This window comes from Barbus barbus, assembly GCF_936440315.1.
Source record: "Barbus barbus genome assembly, chromosome: 34".
In the NCBI taxonomy this organism is placed as follows: Eukaryota; Metazoa; Chordata; class Actinopteri; order Cypriniformes; family Cyprinidae; genus Barbus; species Barbus barbus.
The window spans coordinates 8,992,536-9,004,786 of NC_136762.1; positions in this window are offsets into that span (position 1 = coordinate 8,992,536).

Consider the following 12,251-nt stretch of genomic DNA (forward strand, 5'->3'; position numbering starts at 1 on the left):
AATTGTTTACGAGAAGCTTGTTTACGAGAAGCACACATGTAAGAGGCTGACAATTAGCTATATACTTGTTTAATTGGTGACACTTATAGACTGCATTTTAAAACCATTATTTGAATATGGCAACATAATATTGCGCTCTACAAGATTTCTATGAATAAAGTTTTGACAGAGATCCCTCCCTATCAGCCAATCACTGTGTGCATAGTAAGCATGCTGACAGCATCCATAGCAACGAGGTCAACCTCACCCTTACTCTTAGCTTAAGACTTCTCTCTATTCCTTAGTAAAAGTTTGTCTCAGCAGAATCTGAATCTGTTTTTCCTCTTTGAATTTGAATGTATTCCTCAGTGGTTCATGAAGATGTGAAATGTGTCTTTTGTAGATACATGCCTCTGATGAAGACTCTGATGAAGTTAATGGTCAGCTGACATATTCTATAGAATCAGGAAATGATGAGAGTCTCTTCTCACTTCGTTCCAATGGAACGTTCCAAATCTTAGAAGATCTTGATAGAGAACTGAAAAGCCAATACATGTTAAAAGTTATTGCTGCTGATTCAGGTAATCATGTGTCTCCTTTACTGCAATGTCTTATTAGATATGACCAGTTAATTTGCTAGTTTGTAGGTTTACTTTGATATTCTAGGAATGCAATAATCTTAAAATGAATATTTCTATACTGTACACCATAGTGCTGTGATGCCTAAATTCACTTGTAGCATTTAAAACTATTTTATGTTTTTAGTGTTTTATTTTTCATTTAAATATATTAAATCTTAGCATTGCCATATACCGGTTATCAGCCTTAACAGGGAAAGGATTATTGATTTATTGGTGTCAACCAGATTTTTAATCAGTGCATCCCAAGTTTAACTACATATTCAGAGAATTGTTCTAAATTATTTGTCCATTCTTTCTAGGATTTCAGTCATTGACAGGCACAGGCACCTTGGTTATTGTTGTTGATGATGTCAATGACAACATTCCAATATTCGACAGTGAGTCATTCAGTACACACATATTGGAGGATTCTCCTGCTGGGACTGTTTTTCTGAGAGTTACAGCTTCAGACTTAGATGACGGTACCAATGTGCAGCTAAGGTAATTTGATAATTACACTTTCACGACTTCGCCTGCCCATTCAGTCCTGCCAGATAATGGTAAATGAACTTGGCTTGCTGTCCACGAAGAACCCGAAGCTCAACTCGAGCTCTGAGTAAGAACTTATGATGGTAAGGTGTGGAGGAAAAAGAGAGGAATTTAGAGGAGGAGAAGTGGTGCTGGAGGGATGCTGGAAGTATTGTCGCTGGACGGACCAATGACTGCTGCTTATATACAATCATAACAGTGATTGACAGAGCTGGATGATTAGGCTCCTCCTGAACCTTCACTGGGAACAAATAATGTGGCCATAATATTAGCATTTTCAGTAAAAATCACTTATGTTTTTGTCGTATACTTTATGAGCTAGTGTTATTTTAGCATTATTTATATATCCTATGTATTAAAGTTTTTTTAAGTTAAACTTTTGTATAATATTTATATTTTATTTTATTTTATTTCAGCTTGATGAATGATTACCAAAAGCCATTTTTTATAATTTTGTTTAACAGTAACAACACTGATATGAGTTTGTGTAATATAACGTAACTGAGGGTAAATATTTAACTTATATTTGACTTGCAGATATTCTTTAGAGGGCCTAGATCTTCCTTTTTCCATCAATGAAACATCTGGGGATTTATTCACCACAAGTGCCTTGGACAGAGAGACAGCGACTTTTTACCAATTTTTGGTGACTGTCACTGACAGACATCCAACAAAGCCTCTTACCAGTTCAGCTGTTGTTTCAGTAACAGTTGAGGATGTGAATGATCACTTCCCGTCCTTTCTTTATGGACCATATGTGGCTAATGTTCCTGCTTTGATAACCAAAGGTGAATGTACATTATTTTGATTACATTAATAGTACTTATCCAGTGTTTTTAGACCATTGCCTTTTAGTTTCAATAAACTCCTTTTTTTCTGTATTTTACAGGATCAGTGGTCTGCACAGTGATGGCAGAAGATGCAGATGCTGGATTGAACGCAAAACTAACATTTTCTCTACATGGCCAACATGCCCATCTCTTCTCCATTAACTCTCACACAGGAACAGTGTTCATGACAGATTCTGTGAAGAGAATAAATGATATCATAGTTGAAGTTCATGTGCAGGATGGAGCAGATCTGCCAAAAATGGACACAACAACCTTGACTGTCAGATTCCAGAATGATACATACTTTCCTCATATTGTAGTCCAAGTTTATAAGGACGTCCTCTCTGAGGATGCACCCACAGGGACCCTGGTGGCTATTGTCACAGCAGAAACACAAAGAAATGCACCAGTGTCTTTCTATCTGGCCTCTGGAAACTTTGGGGAGGTTTTTGAGGTTCGCCACAGCACTGGTGAGCTGACTGTTAAGAATCCCTTAGATTTTGAAACCAACATGTATTTTCATCTAATAGTTGAAGCCAGAGACTCAGGGATACCGCCTTTTTCATCCTATGCTGAACTTAATTTGAATGTTAGTGATGTGAATGATAACCCACCGGTGTTCTCACAAAACATTTACAAATGTGAAGTGTATGAGAACTTGGCTTCAAGTAGGGTGTGTGATGTGTTAACCACCGATGCCGACTCTGGAGTGTTTGCAGAGGTGGAGTACTTCATTTTGGCTAGTAACTCTGAGGGTGCATTTAAAATAGACAAAATTCGTGGCAGTCTTTTCACAACAAAACGTTTGAATCGAGAAAAAATTCCATATTATAATCTTACCCTCAAGGCTGTTGATAAAGAAGACAACAGTCTTTCAGCCATCGCAGCAATTATCGTTGTAGTTCTTGACACAAATGATCATGCCCCTCGCTTCTCACAGATTTTCATCGCAGAGGTTCCAGAGGATGCTCCTGTTGGTTTTTCAGTGTTTCAGATAACTGCTACAGATGAAGATGTTGGTCTAAATGCTGTCATAGAATATACAATCATTGGCCAAAATGGTGAGTTCCCATTCAGTATTGATAAAACCACTGGCACTTTACTGGTACTGCATCCTTTGGACAGAGAAGATCAAGATCATTATATAGTGAAGGTAAACGCCAATGATTCTGCTTGGAGCATCAGCACAGATGTCACCATAGACATCACAGATGTCAACGACAACACACCGATCTTCTATCAACCGCTTTACACTCTCACTGTCCCTGAGATGAAGATGCATGAAGTTGTCCTTCTACAAATTAATGCTACAGACAGGGATCTTGGTGAGAATGCCCAAATCCTCTACTTCATTGACCCACCAAATGAACTTTTTTTGGTAAATGCATCAACTGGGGAAATTTCAACCAAACAGCCTATTGTTCTTCATGAATCTGAATCTGTAAATTTTACTTTCACAGTTGTGGCATCAGACTGCGGAAGTGTTCCTTTGAACAGCTCTAGCATTGTTTCAGTGACATCAGTACGACATAATCAATTCCCACCCTTGTTTTTACCCTTCAGACCTTTAGTTCCAGTCCCTTTAACCCTGGATGTGGGAACAGAAGTAATCCAGATATCTGCAGTAGATCAAGATTCTCTTGAAATGAACAACAGTGTTGAATACTTTAATAGTGGTGGCAATGGATCTCTTTATTTTGAGGTAGAACATAACAGCGGAAGAGTGCTGGTATATAAAACTTTAGCAAATAGCCTTAACATAATCCTAACACTTCTAATCACTGCCAAAGATAAAGGCCTTCCTCCTCTTTCTAAACAGACTGAAATCAGTTTTGAAGTTACACTTGAGAACCTGTTTGCACCACATTTTCTTAACAGCAAAGTGGAGTTTTTTGTTCCAGAAGATTTGTCCATTGGTTCAGTTATTGGGAAAATCCAAGCCAAAGATAAAGATGCTGGCATCAATGGTGTTATTTCCTATTATTTTGATGGTGGGAATGAAAATGCATTGTTTTCAATAGGACAATCTTCAGGATTGATAATGCTGGTTAAAACACTTGACTTCGAGGAATTCCAAACTCACCAACTAAACGTCATTGCCAAGGACGGAGGCTGGCATCCCAAGATGGAGAGACTTAATATCATAGTATATGTGACAGATTTAAATGATAACCCCCCAGTATTTACATCAACTAATTACATTGCCAGTGTTTCAGAAAATGCTTTTATTGGTACCACAGTTTTGCAGGTCTGGGCGAAGGACGCTGACGCTGGAATGTATAACTACCAAATCACTTATTCGCTTATTGCAGGAGACATCCGTCTCTTCTATTTGGACACCAAAAATGGCACCATCACCACTTTAGATATATTTGATTATGAGGAAAATCAGCATTTTGAACTTACAGTCAAGGCCACCAACATCGTCTTTCCATATTTGTTTGATATTGCCCGTATACACATCCAAATCGTTGGCATCAATGAATTCATCCCTGCTTTTCAAAAACATCTATACAACTTCACGGTGTCGGAGGCTTTGCTGCCACAAACTGAAATAGGAAGGGTTGTTGCCATAGACTATGACCAAGGACCTGATGGAGAAGTGTTTTACATACTTGCGGGGCAAAGTAAAAAAGCTAATTTTGTGGTGGATGAGCATACGGGAATAATATACATCTCAAAAGATTTGAAAAATCGTGTCCAAAATGATGAAGTCCTACAGGTGCTGGCAAGAAACAGAGGGGCCATTACAGGATTTAATGTTGATGAGGCATTGATACATCTACAAATACTAGATGAAAACAATGCTCCTGAGTTTGAGTCGATGCTTTACACCGTAGAATTATCAGAGGACATCTCGATTGGGACCTCTATAACTAAAGTCAAAGCAGTGGACCGGGATGTGATCCTAGAATGGAGCAGGTTTTCTTATAGCATAGAACATGGAAATATCAATAGTTCCTTCTTTATAGATCCAGTCAGTGGGGTCATTTCTGTTAACAGTCATCTGGATAGAGAGATGTGGGCCATCTATAACCTGACAGTCATTGCTATTGACGAGGGCTCTCCTGCTGTAACCGGAAGCACTAAGGTAACAATCACCATCACTGATGTGAATGACAATCCTCCCAAACTCTTGACCACCGAAGGGTTTATCCGAGAAAACCAACCTGCTGGCACTCTGGTCTCCACTTTAGCTGCCACAGATGATGATCTACCTCCAAATCAAGGTCCTTTCACATATTGGATGATGAGACCTACTGAGGGTTTTTCACTTACATCTGATGGCATTCTCTTCACCTCGAGACCCTTTGATCGGGAGCGCCACCCTCTTTTTCATATACATATTGTGGTTCAAGATGCTGGCAAGCCTCCAATTTCCTCCACCACTTTGTTTCATATTAAAGTTCTTGATGAAAATGACAATGCACCGCTCCAGAGAAACATTAATATATTGGTGAAATATTATGGAAGTTCCTTCCCAGGTGGACTAATCGGAAATGTTAGACCGACTGATCTGGACGAACTGGATGTGTTCAATTGTACAGTCAAAAACGGGCCACTTAGGATGTTTAGTTTCCCATTCGGGATGTGTAATTTGTGGTCCTCCTCATATCAAGGAGAGGCAACCTATAATATTTCAGTCGAAGCGAGTGACCAGCTTCACCCTTCGGTCAACAACAGCATCTACATCAGTTACAAAGGCTTTACTAATGTCTCTCTGGACAACTGCGTGTTGTTCTACATCTCTATATCTACTCTTGAGGAATTTCTGTCTTTGAAGTATTTAAAATTTGTCAAAGCTTTGGATAGCCTCTTTAACCTACAAGCATCCAAAACACATGTGTTTGGAATGAAGTTGCAAGGAGACAAAATGCTGCTTCTGGCTGCAGTGAAAAGCTACAATGGTCAGTATCTAACTGGAGAGGTGGCAAGAGGAATATCAAACATGCATAAAAAGTTACTGGAAGCGCAAAGCAATGTGACCATATCCCAAATAACCAGCGACCCCTGTATGCTCCAACCTTGCCATAATGGTGCCACCTGCAACAGAAACATTCACATCAGTCAGGAAGTTGCTGTGTTGGAAAGCTCTAGTCTTATATTTGTATCTCCATATTTTGTGGAAATCTTTAACTGCTCTTGTCCAGCAGGCTTTACAGGTGATGCATGTGAACTAGACTTTGATGAATGCGCCAAGGAACCTTGTGAAAATGGGGGAAACTGCTATAACAATCCAGGAACTTATTTTTGTCAGTGCAAAGATGGATTCTCAGGACCGCACTGTACTATAGTTGATAATGAATGCCAAACAGTGATATGTTTAAATGGAGGAACATGCTGGAACAGACAGGGAGGGTTCATCTGTGATTGCAGCCCAGGCTATGAAGGTATGGTTATATAAATGCGAAGAAACTCTTTTTTGTGTGTCTATCCAATTTTAATTGATTTGTCATAAATTAATCAACAACTTATTTTTGTCACATGCAGGAACATTTTGTGATCGTATTGTTGACCACTGCGCTTCCTCCCCTTGTGTGTATGGCAGCTGCTCCAGTGTTTTAACTGGCTACTCTTGCCAGTGTCCATTTGGTAAGAGGAACTTTTCTGTGTACATGGATCTTTTTATATATTGATCCTATATGATTTAGTTTCTTTTTTAGATTTAGACCAGATTCCAGAACCATATTATTTTTACTTAGAAAAGTATGAATAATGCATTATAATGCATTGAATTCCTTTTATTGCTAGGTGTGAGTGGAGTCAATTGTGAAGAGCACAGTTATGGCTTTCAGGAAATTTCTTACATAGAATTTCCTCCATTGGATCCACAGTATAATTTCATCTATTTGGAATTTGCAACTGTGCAGCAAAACGCTTTGCTTTTGTACAATCATGGTGACCCATCAACCTCAGACTTCCTGGCCCTTGAAATAGTGAGTGGAAGACTGTCGCTGTCTTATGATCTTGGATCTGGAGTGATAAGATTGGAAACAGGGAAGATAGTGGCTGATGGAAGTTTTCACAACATCACCGTAAGACGAAATGGAAATGTATGTGATTCCCATACACTGTTATTTTTCAGTCTTAGGTATCAATCAAATCATTTTTGTGAAAGAATTTTGAGATATTTTGCAGGTATACATGATTTTTTGTCTCTCAGATAGCCTCTCTAGAAACAGACAACTGCTCTCGACATGAACCTCAAGGCTTTTGCTTGTCGCAAAATGGTGCCTCTGGAACCCAAAGGTAGTATTTAGTTCAACCTCACCTTTCTGTTGCAGATTTAACATATAGAAAACATAATTACAAACTGCTATTATTTGTTTATGTAACTGAACCTTTAAATTACATTTACAAACAGGACTCTGGAAGTTAGCTCAAATAACATGACGCTTGGCGGCGTAAAGTCCATTGATGTCATTTTACGGAGGCAGATCAGGACTCATGACTTTGTTGGCTGTATGAGAAACATGCAAGTGAACAACTTCGGTCCAGATTCCTTAAAATCTCTGGCATCCCAGAATGTTCTTGATCGGTCAGTTTCAAGAGATTCTTTATAACTATAAAATGTCGATTATAATGCCATGTTTCAGTTTATTTCTTTTTGATTATCAGATGTCTACGAGCAGATATTCCTCCTTGTGAAACTGCAGTGTGTTTGAACGAAGGAGTTTGTCAAGACCGATGGTCGCACCACCACTGCCAGTGTAGAGACCAATTCACAGGACCCAAATGTGCCATGAGTAATTTGTTTTTCTGTTGTTGTTTTTTTTTTCTGTTATAGTTCAGCGTTTAAAATCTTAAAGTGAATGTAATTCTGTTTTTGATAGATTTAGCTGAGCAGCATGTATTGTTTCTCAACGGGGAGGCCTACATTGAGTTTTCTGTCAAGGAAAGCTACAGAAGAAACCAGCTTCTGCAAGCCATTCTGGATGGGAAGGAAGGAGATTCTCAGGGATTTGACAGTGTTGAGATCAAGATGAGGACTGTCAGAAGAAATGGTGTTTTGATTGTGTGCTGGTGTCAAACTGCTCATCTAAAATTTCAGGTGAGCTCTGGGGGAATTTTAAAGGAATATTCAATTCAAGTTAAGCTCATTTGATAGCATTTGCAGCATCACATTGTTTACAACAAAAAACTATTTTAACTTTGTGAGCTTATGTTGAGGTTCTTACAGTACAATGAAAGGACAGTTTTTGGAGTAATGTGAAGCTTATAATTTTATAAAAAGCACTTTTTAATTATTCTGTTAAACCTTGTGTATTATTTAATTTGTAAAGTTGTTCATGCATTTTTTTACAGCCATTTTAGAGTTTAGTTGTCATGTCGTCTAGGCGCCAAAATAGTAAAATTCAAAATTGTAAAAAAAAAAAAAAAAGGTGATTCTATTTATATAGTGCATTTTATACACAATGGTAATTCAAAGTGCTTTACATTAATCATATACAAAAGAAAAGAAAAAATAACAATAGAAAAATTACAAATAAAAATCCATACAATATGCATTTTAAAACAGAACGGGAAACACCTTAATAAGCAAATTTTTCACACTAAAATCACATTAAAACATGTTGTTTATGTCACGTGGCTATACTTTTGAAATATGGAACATCCAAAACATTAATGTTACACAACAGTAAACACCTACTAAACACCTTCGATAAACTCAAATCTACAATATCTGAACTATGTTGTCGGTGTTGTCTGATAAATCTGCCAGTTCAGTTCATAACATGTTTTCTCTTGCCTTCTCAGATATCAGATGGAAAACCTCTGTATGTTTTCACCAATATCACATCTGGTCAACGGCTAGAGGTCTCAATAGAGGGAAATGTGTCCGATGGACAGTGGCATGTTCTTCATCTGCGCAGAAGAGGCTCATACATGACTCTGTTTCTGGATGATCGGCCTGTAGTGAACACCACCAATGGCACCATAACTCACCACGCATTCTTAGTGGAGACCATTTATCTGGGCTCTTCTCCATTGAAACAATCTAAAGATGTTCCAGAGATTATCCAAAACTTAGGTTAGATTGCCTCTGATCTGTTGCTGATTTGGTTATACCATACTGCAAATTTTATTGTCAAAAGCAGGGTTATTATAGAATAGGATTTGAACATTGGTCTTTTTTTTCAGATGTCAAGTGTCAGAATGTACCAATTATGAAACAACTCTTTTCATTTAGTTTTCATAACCAATTTAACCATTTCTTAAAATTGCCAATGATCATAAAACCTTAATATTTTGTTGTTTATGTTGCTTTTCTTGGTTTTCCAGGTTTCAGAGGATGTGTGGAATACATCAAATTCAATGGCCATCTCCTGTCATACAATGGCTACAATGAGATAGTCGATGCCAACTCCAGCCCGCCTGTCTTCCAAACCTTTTGTGTTTCTCCAAACCACTGTGTTCTGACTCCATGTCTGAAAGATTCCTGTTTATCTGAGCCCTGCTGGAATGATAGTGACTGTGGATCTTCATCCAAAGAGGACTACTGGTGCATTTGTCTGCACAATGTGTCTTCGTGTGGATCTTGCTCATCTGATGTCGTCCACAGCGAGGCCTGTTCTCAAACCCAAGAGAGCATCCCTGTATGGATTGTAGCAGTAATTCTTCCCATTGTCCTCATTCTTCTGATCCTAGTTCTCTGTATTATCCTCAGAAGACAAGGCTGTGAAGGCGAAAAGAGGAGTCAAATCTACCTCATGCCACCAAGCAAACAGCACGGCACGGATAACCTGGGATTTAGTTTAGGTCCTCTTGATGAGTGTCCTCAAAATGTGTCAAATGAAGCCACCAAGCAACCAGATCTGATAAAACCAAGAGATCCTATGCAAGGAGTGGAGAGCCATACTGAGAGTGGGCCTTCTTGTCATGTCTCAGGTTTTGGAGGGAGTGAACTGGAGTACTATGAGATTGACAGCACATACTCAGATGCGAAGACCCTGCAGCTGAAGAAGGAGGATGAACGTGGAGCACAGGTGAACAACAATCCAATAGTTTCTCGATCCATCATGCAACCTCAATCTAATCATAATCCATCTCCTAAACTTCATCAGAGAACATCTGGAGGGGATATAAACCAGTGGCAACGTCAATCCCAACTGTTCTTCAAGAGAAAGCTGGCTCCTGATCTGACAGGCCCTCCACAACATCTCTCAGCAGATGAGGTTGAGAAACTGAACACCCCACGGGACCACAAGGGATACTCTAATCAGAATTTCAGAGAGTGTCCCATAAAGCCATGCAGAGACAGGCCAATAGAGACATCATCAGAGAGTGAAAGTCACTGCTCCTTCACCGGCTCAGAGTTTGACTGTGAGAGAGAACTGTCCCTCATCAGCTCACATGACAAAGATGAACATCCACCTGAAGGCAAGGACTCCTGTGCAGTTTCATTTACCTGACACTTAAATTAAAGATGTTTATAAAAAATAGGATGAATAATGGTTTTGCCCTTTAGTTGTCATATTCATAAATCCAGAAAATATGACAAAATAACAATTTATTTTAAAAGTTGAATAACTTTTTCATTTGGTTAATCACAACACTGACCCGTACCAATAGTGACATCTTGTGGTTTGATCAAATGAAGAAGAAGAAGAAGAAGAAAAAAAAAACCAAACAACTCTTCTGGAGTTCGGGCGCTATCTAGTGGCCATTTAATGTCTCTTCACCACCAGAGCTTTCCAAATGTCAGACTGTGCTTTTTAGGAAACAAGGCCTTTACTTTTTTTACTTTTTGATACCGTTGACTATTCAATTGAAATATTAAGAAATTAATTTTGTTAAATGTGAATACACTACATTATATTGTGTTATAACAGCTATTGAGTCAATACAGTTAAACTTTGGTTGAGTTAGATTTTTTTCCCCCAATTGTTTCAGCTGCAGATTTGTCCAGAGGGCAGTTTATTCTGAAGGCCCCTTCACCGTTCAGAGATGTGATCACATCCCCCTCCGTCCAGAGTCCCCCTAACACCTCTGTCTCCGGCGGGATCCAGCAGCTTGAGAATCTCCTAAATCTAGGAGTGCATTTTAACACCTATGCAGATGTGTTTGAGGACATAGCCAGCTTACCGACCCATCAGCCAAATGACTGTGATTTTCAGAGCGATCAAGAGGAAATCATTTGAAAATAATGTTAAAAACAAGGTACAGGTCATATATCATTCATATACCTTAAATCGTCAAGTGAAATACTGGTGAATCCTTCCTTTCATAAAAACATTAATAAAAGTGTAAATATACTATTCATAATATATGGATGGCATATGTTCAAGCACATTAGAAATTTACCAATAGTGACTTAATCATTAATATTGTTTATATCTGTAGGTAAAACAGTGTTTGAAGAGCATAATAATCTCGTTACATTGAATCTTTAACATTTAATCTGTTTATGTCCTACTACACTCAGTTCATGACTGAATCTAGAGATTTTATGGAGCAGAACTATGAATTTTGTAACCATTAAAATATCAAAGATGAGGTGAATTGTGCTTTTATAATGATTGAAATAACCATGTTGTAGTTGGGTTTATGTTTGCTATATATTTTATAGGCCTACCCTTAACAAAAAGTAGTATACTTCAAGTTTATTTTATTAAGTATACTTAAGTAAAGTTCAAGTATATTTTAAGTATACTTTATGTAGTAAATATACAAATATCAGTGTACTAGTTTGTAAGTGTACTATTTCAATACTCATTGGGACTAAATTGGCCCACTTTCTAGTATATAAAAGTATAAAAATAGAAAACTTTGAGTACACAACTAGTTTATATCAATGTTTTTAGCTTGTACTGCAACTATACTAAGAGTGAATTTATAGGTATACCGATAGTTTAGTAATTAAATACTTGTAGTAGCATTTTTAGTACACTTTGAAGTATAGTCTACTAGTTTAGTAGTTTTATACTGCAAGTATACTCGTAAGTGAACTTTACATCATACTTTAAGTATACTACCATGTCCCTATTTAGGTATTAATTTGTATATATTTTGTTATATGAATATCTGAACATACAAAACAACAAAAGAAAGAACAGGGTATCTGCTTGTAAACATTTTATTCTGGCTTCATGCATTATTTTTTTAAAAACACTTGAATGTGGGTAAGTTTCATAAATAAAAAAGAGAAATAAACAACATTTTGAACGAAAAGCTGAAAAAAGACTATGAATTGGATTCAGAATAATCAAAACGTAGATGGAGTCGATCAACGCCTCAAAGCTTGACAGTGATTATTACCTCTTCATTGGTC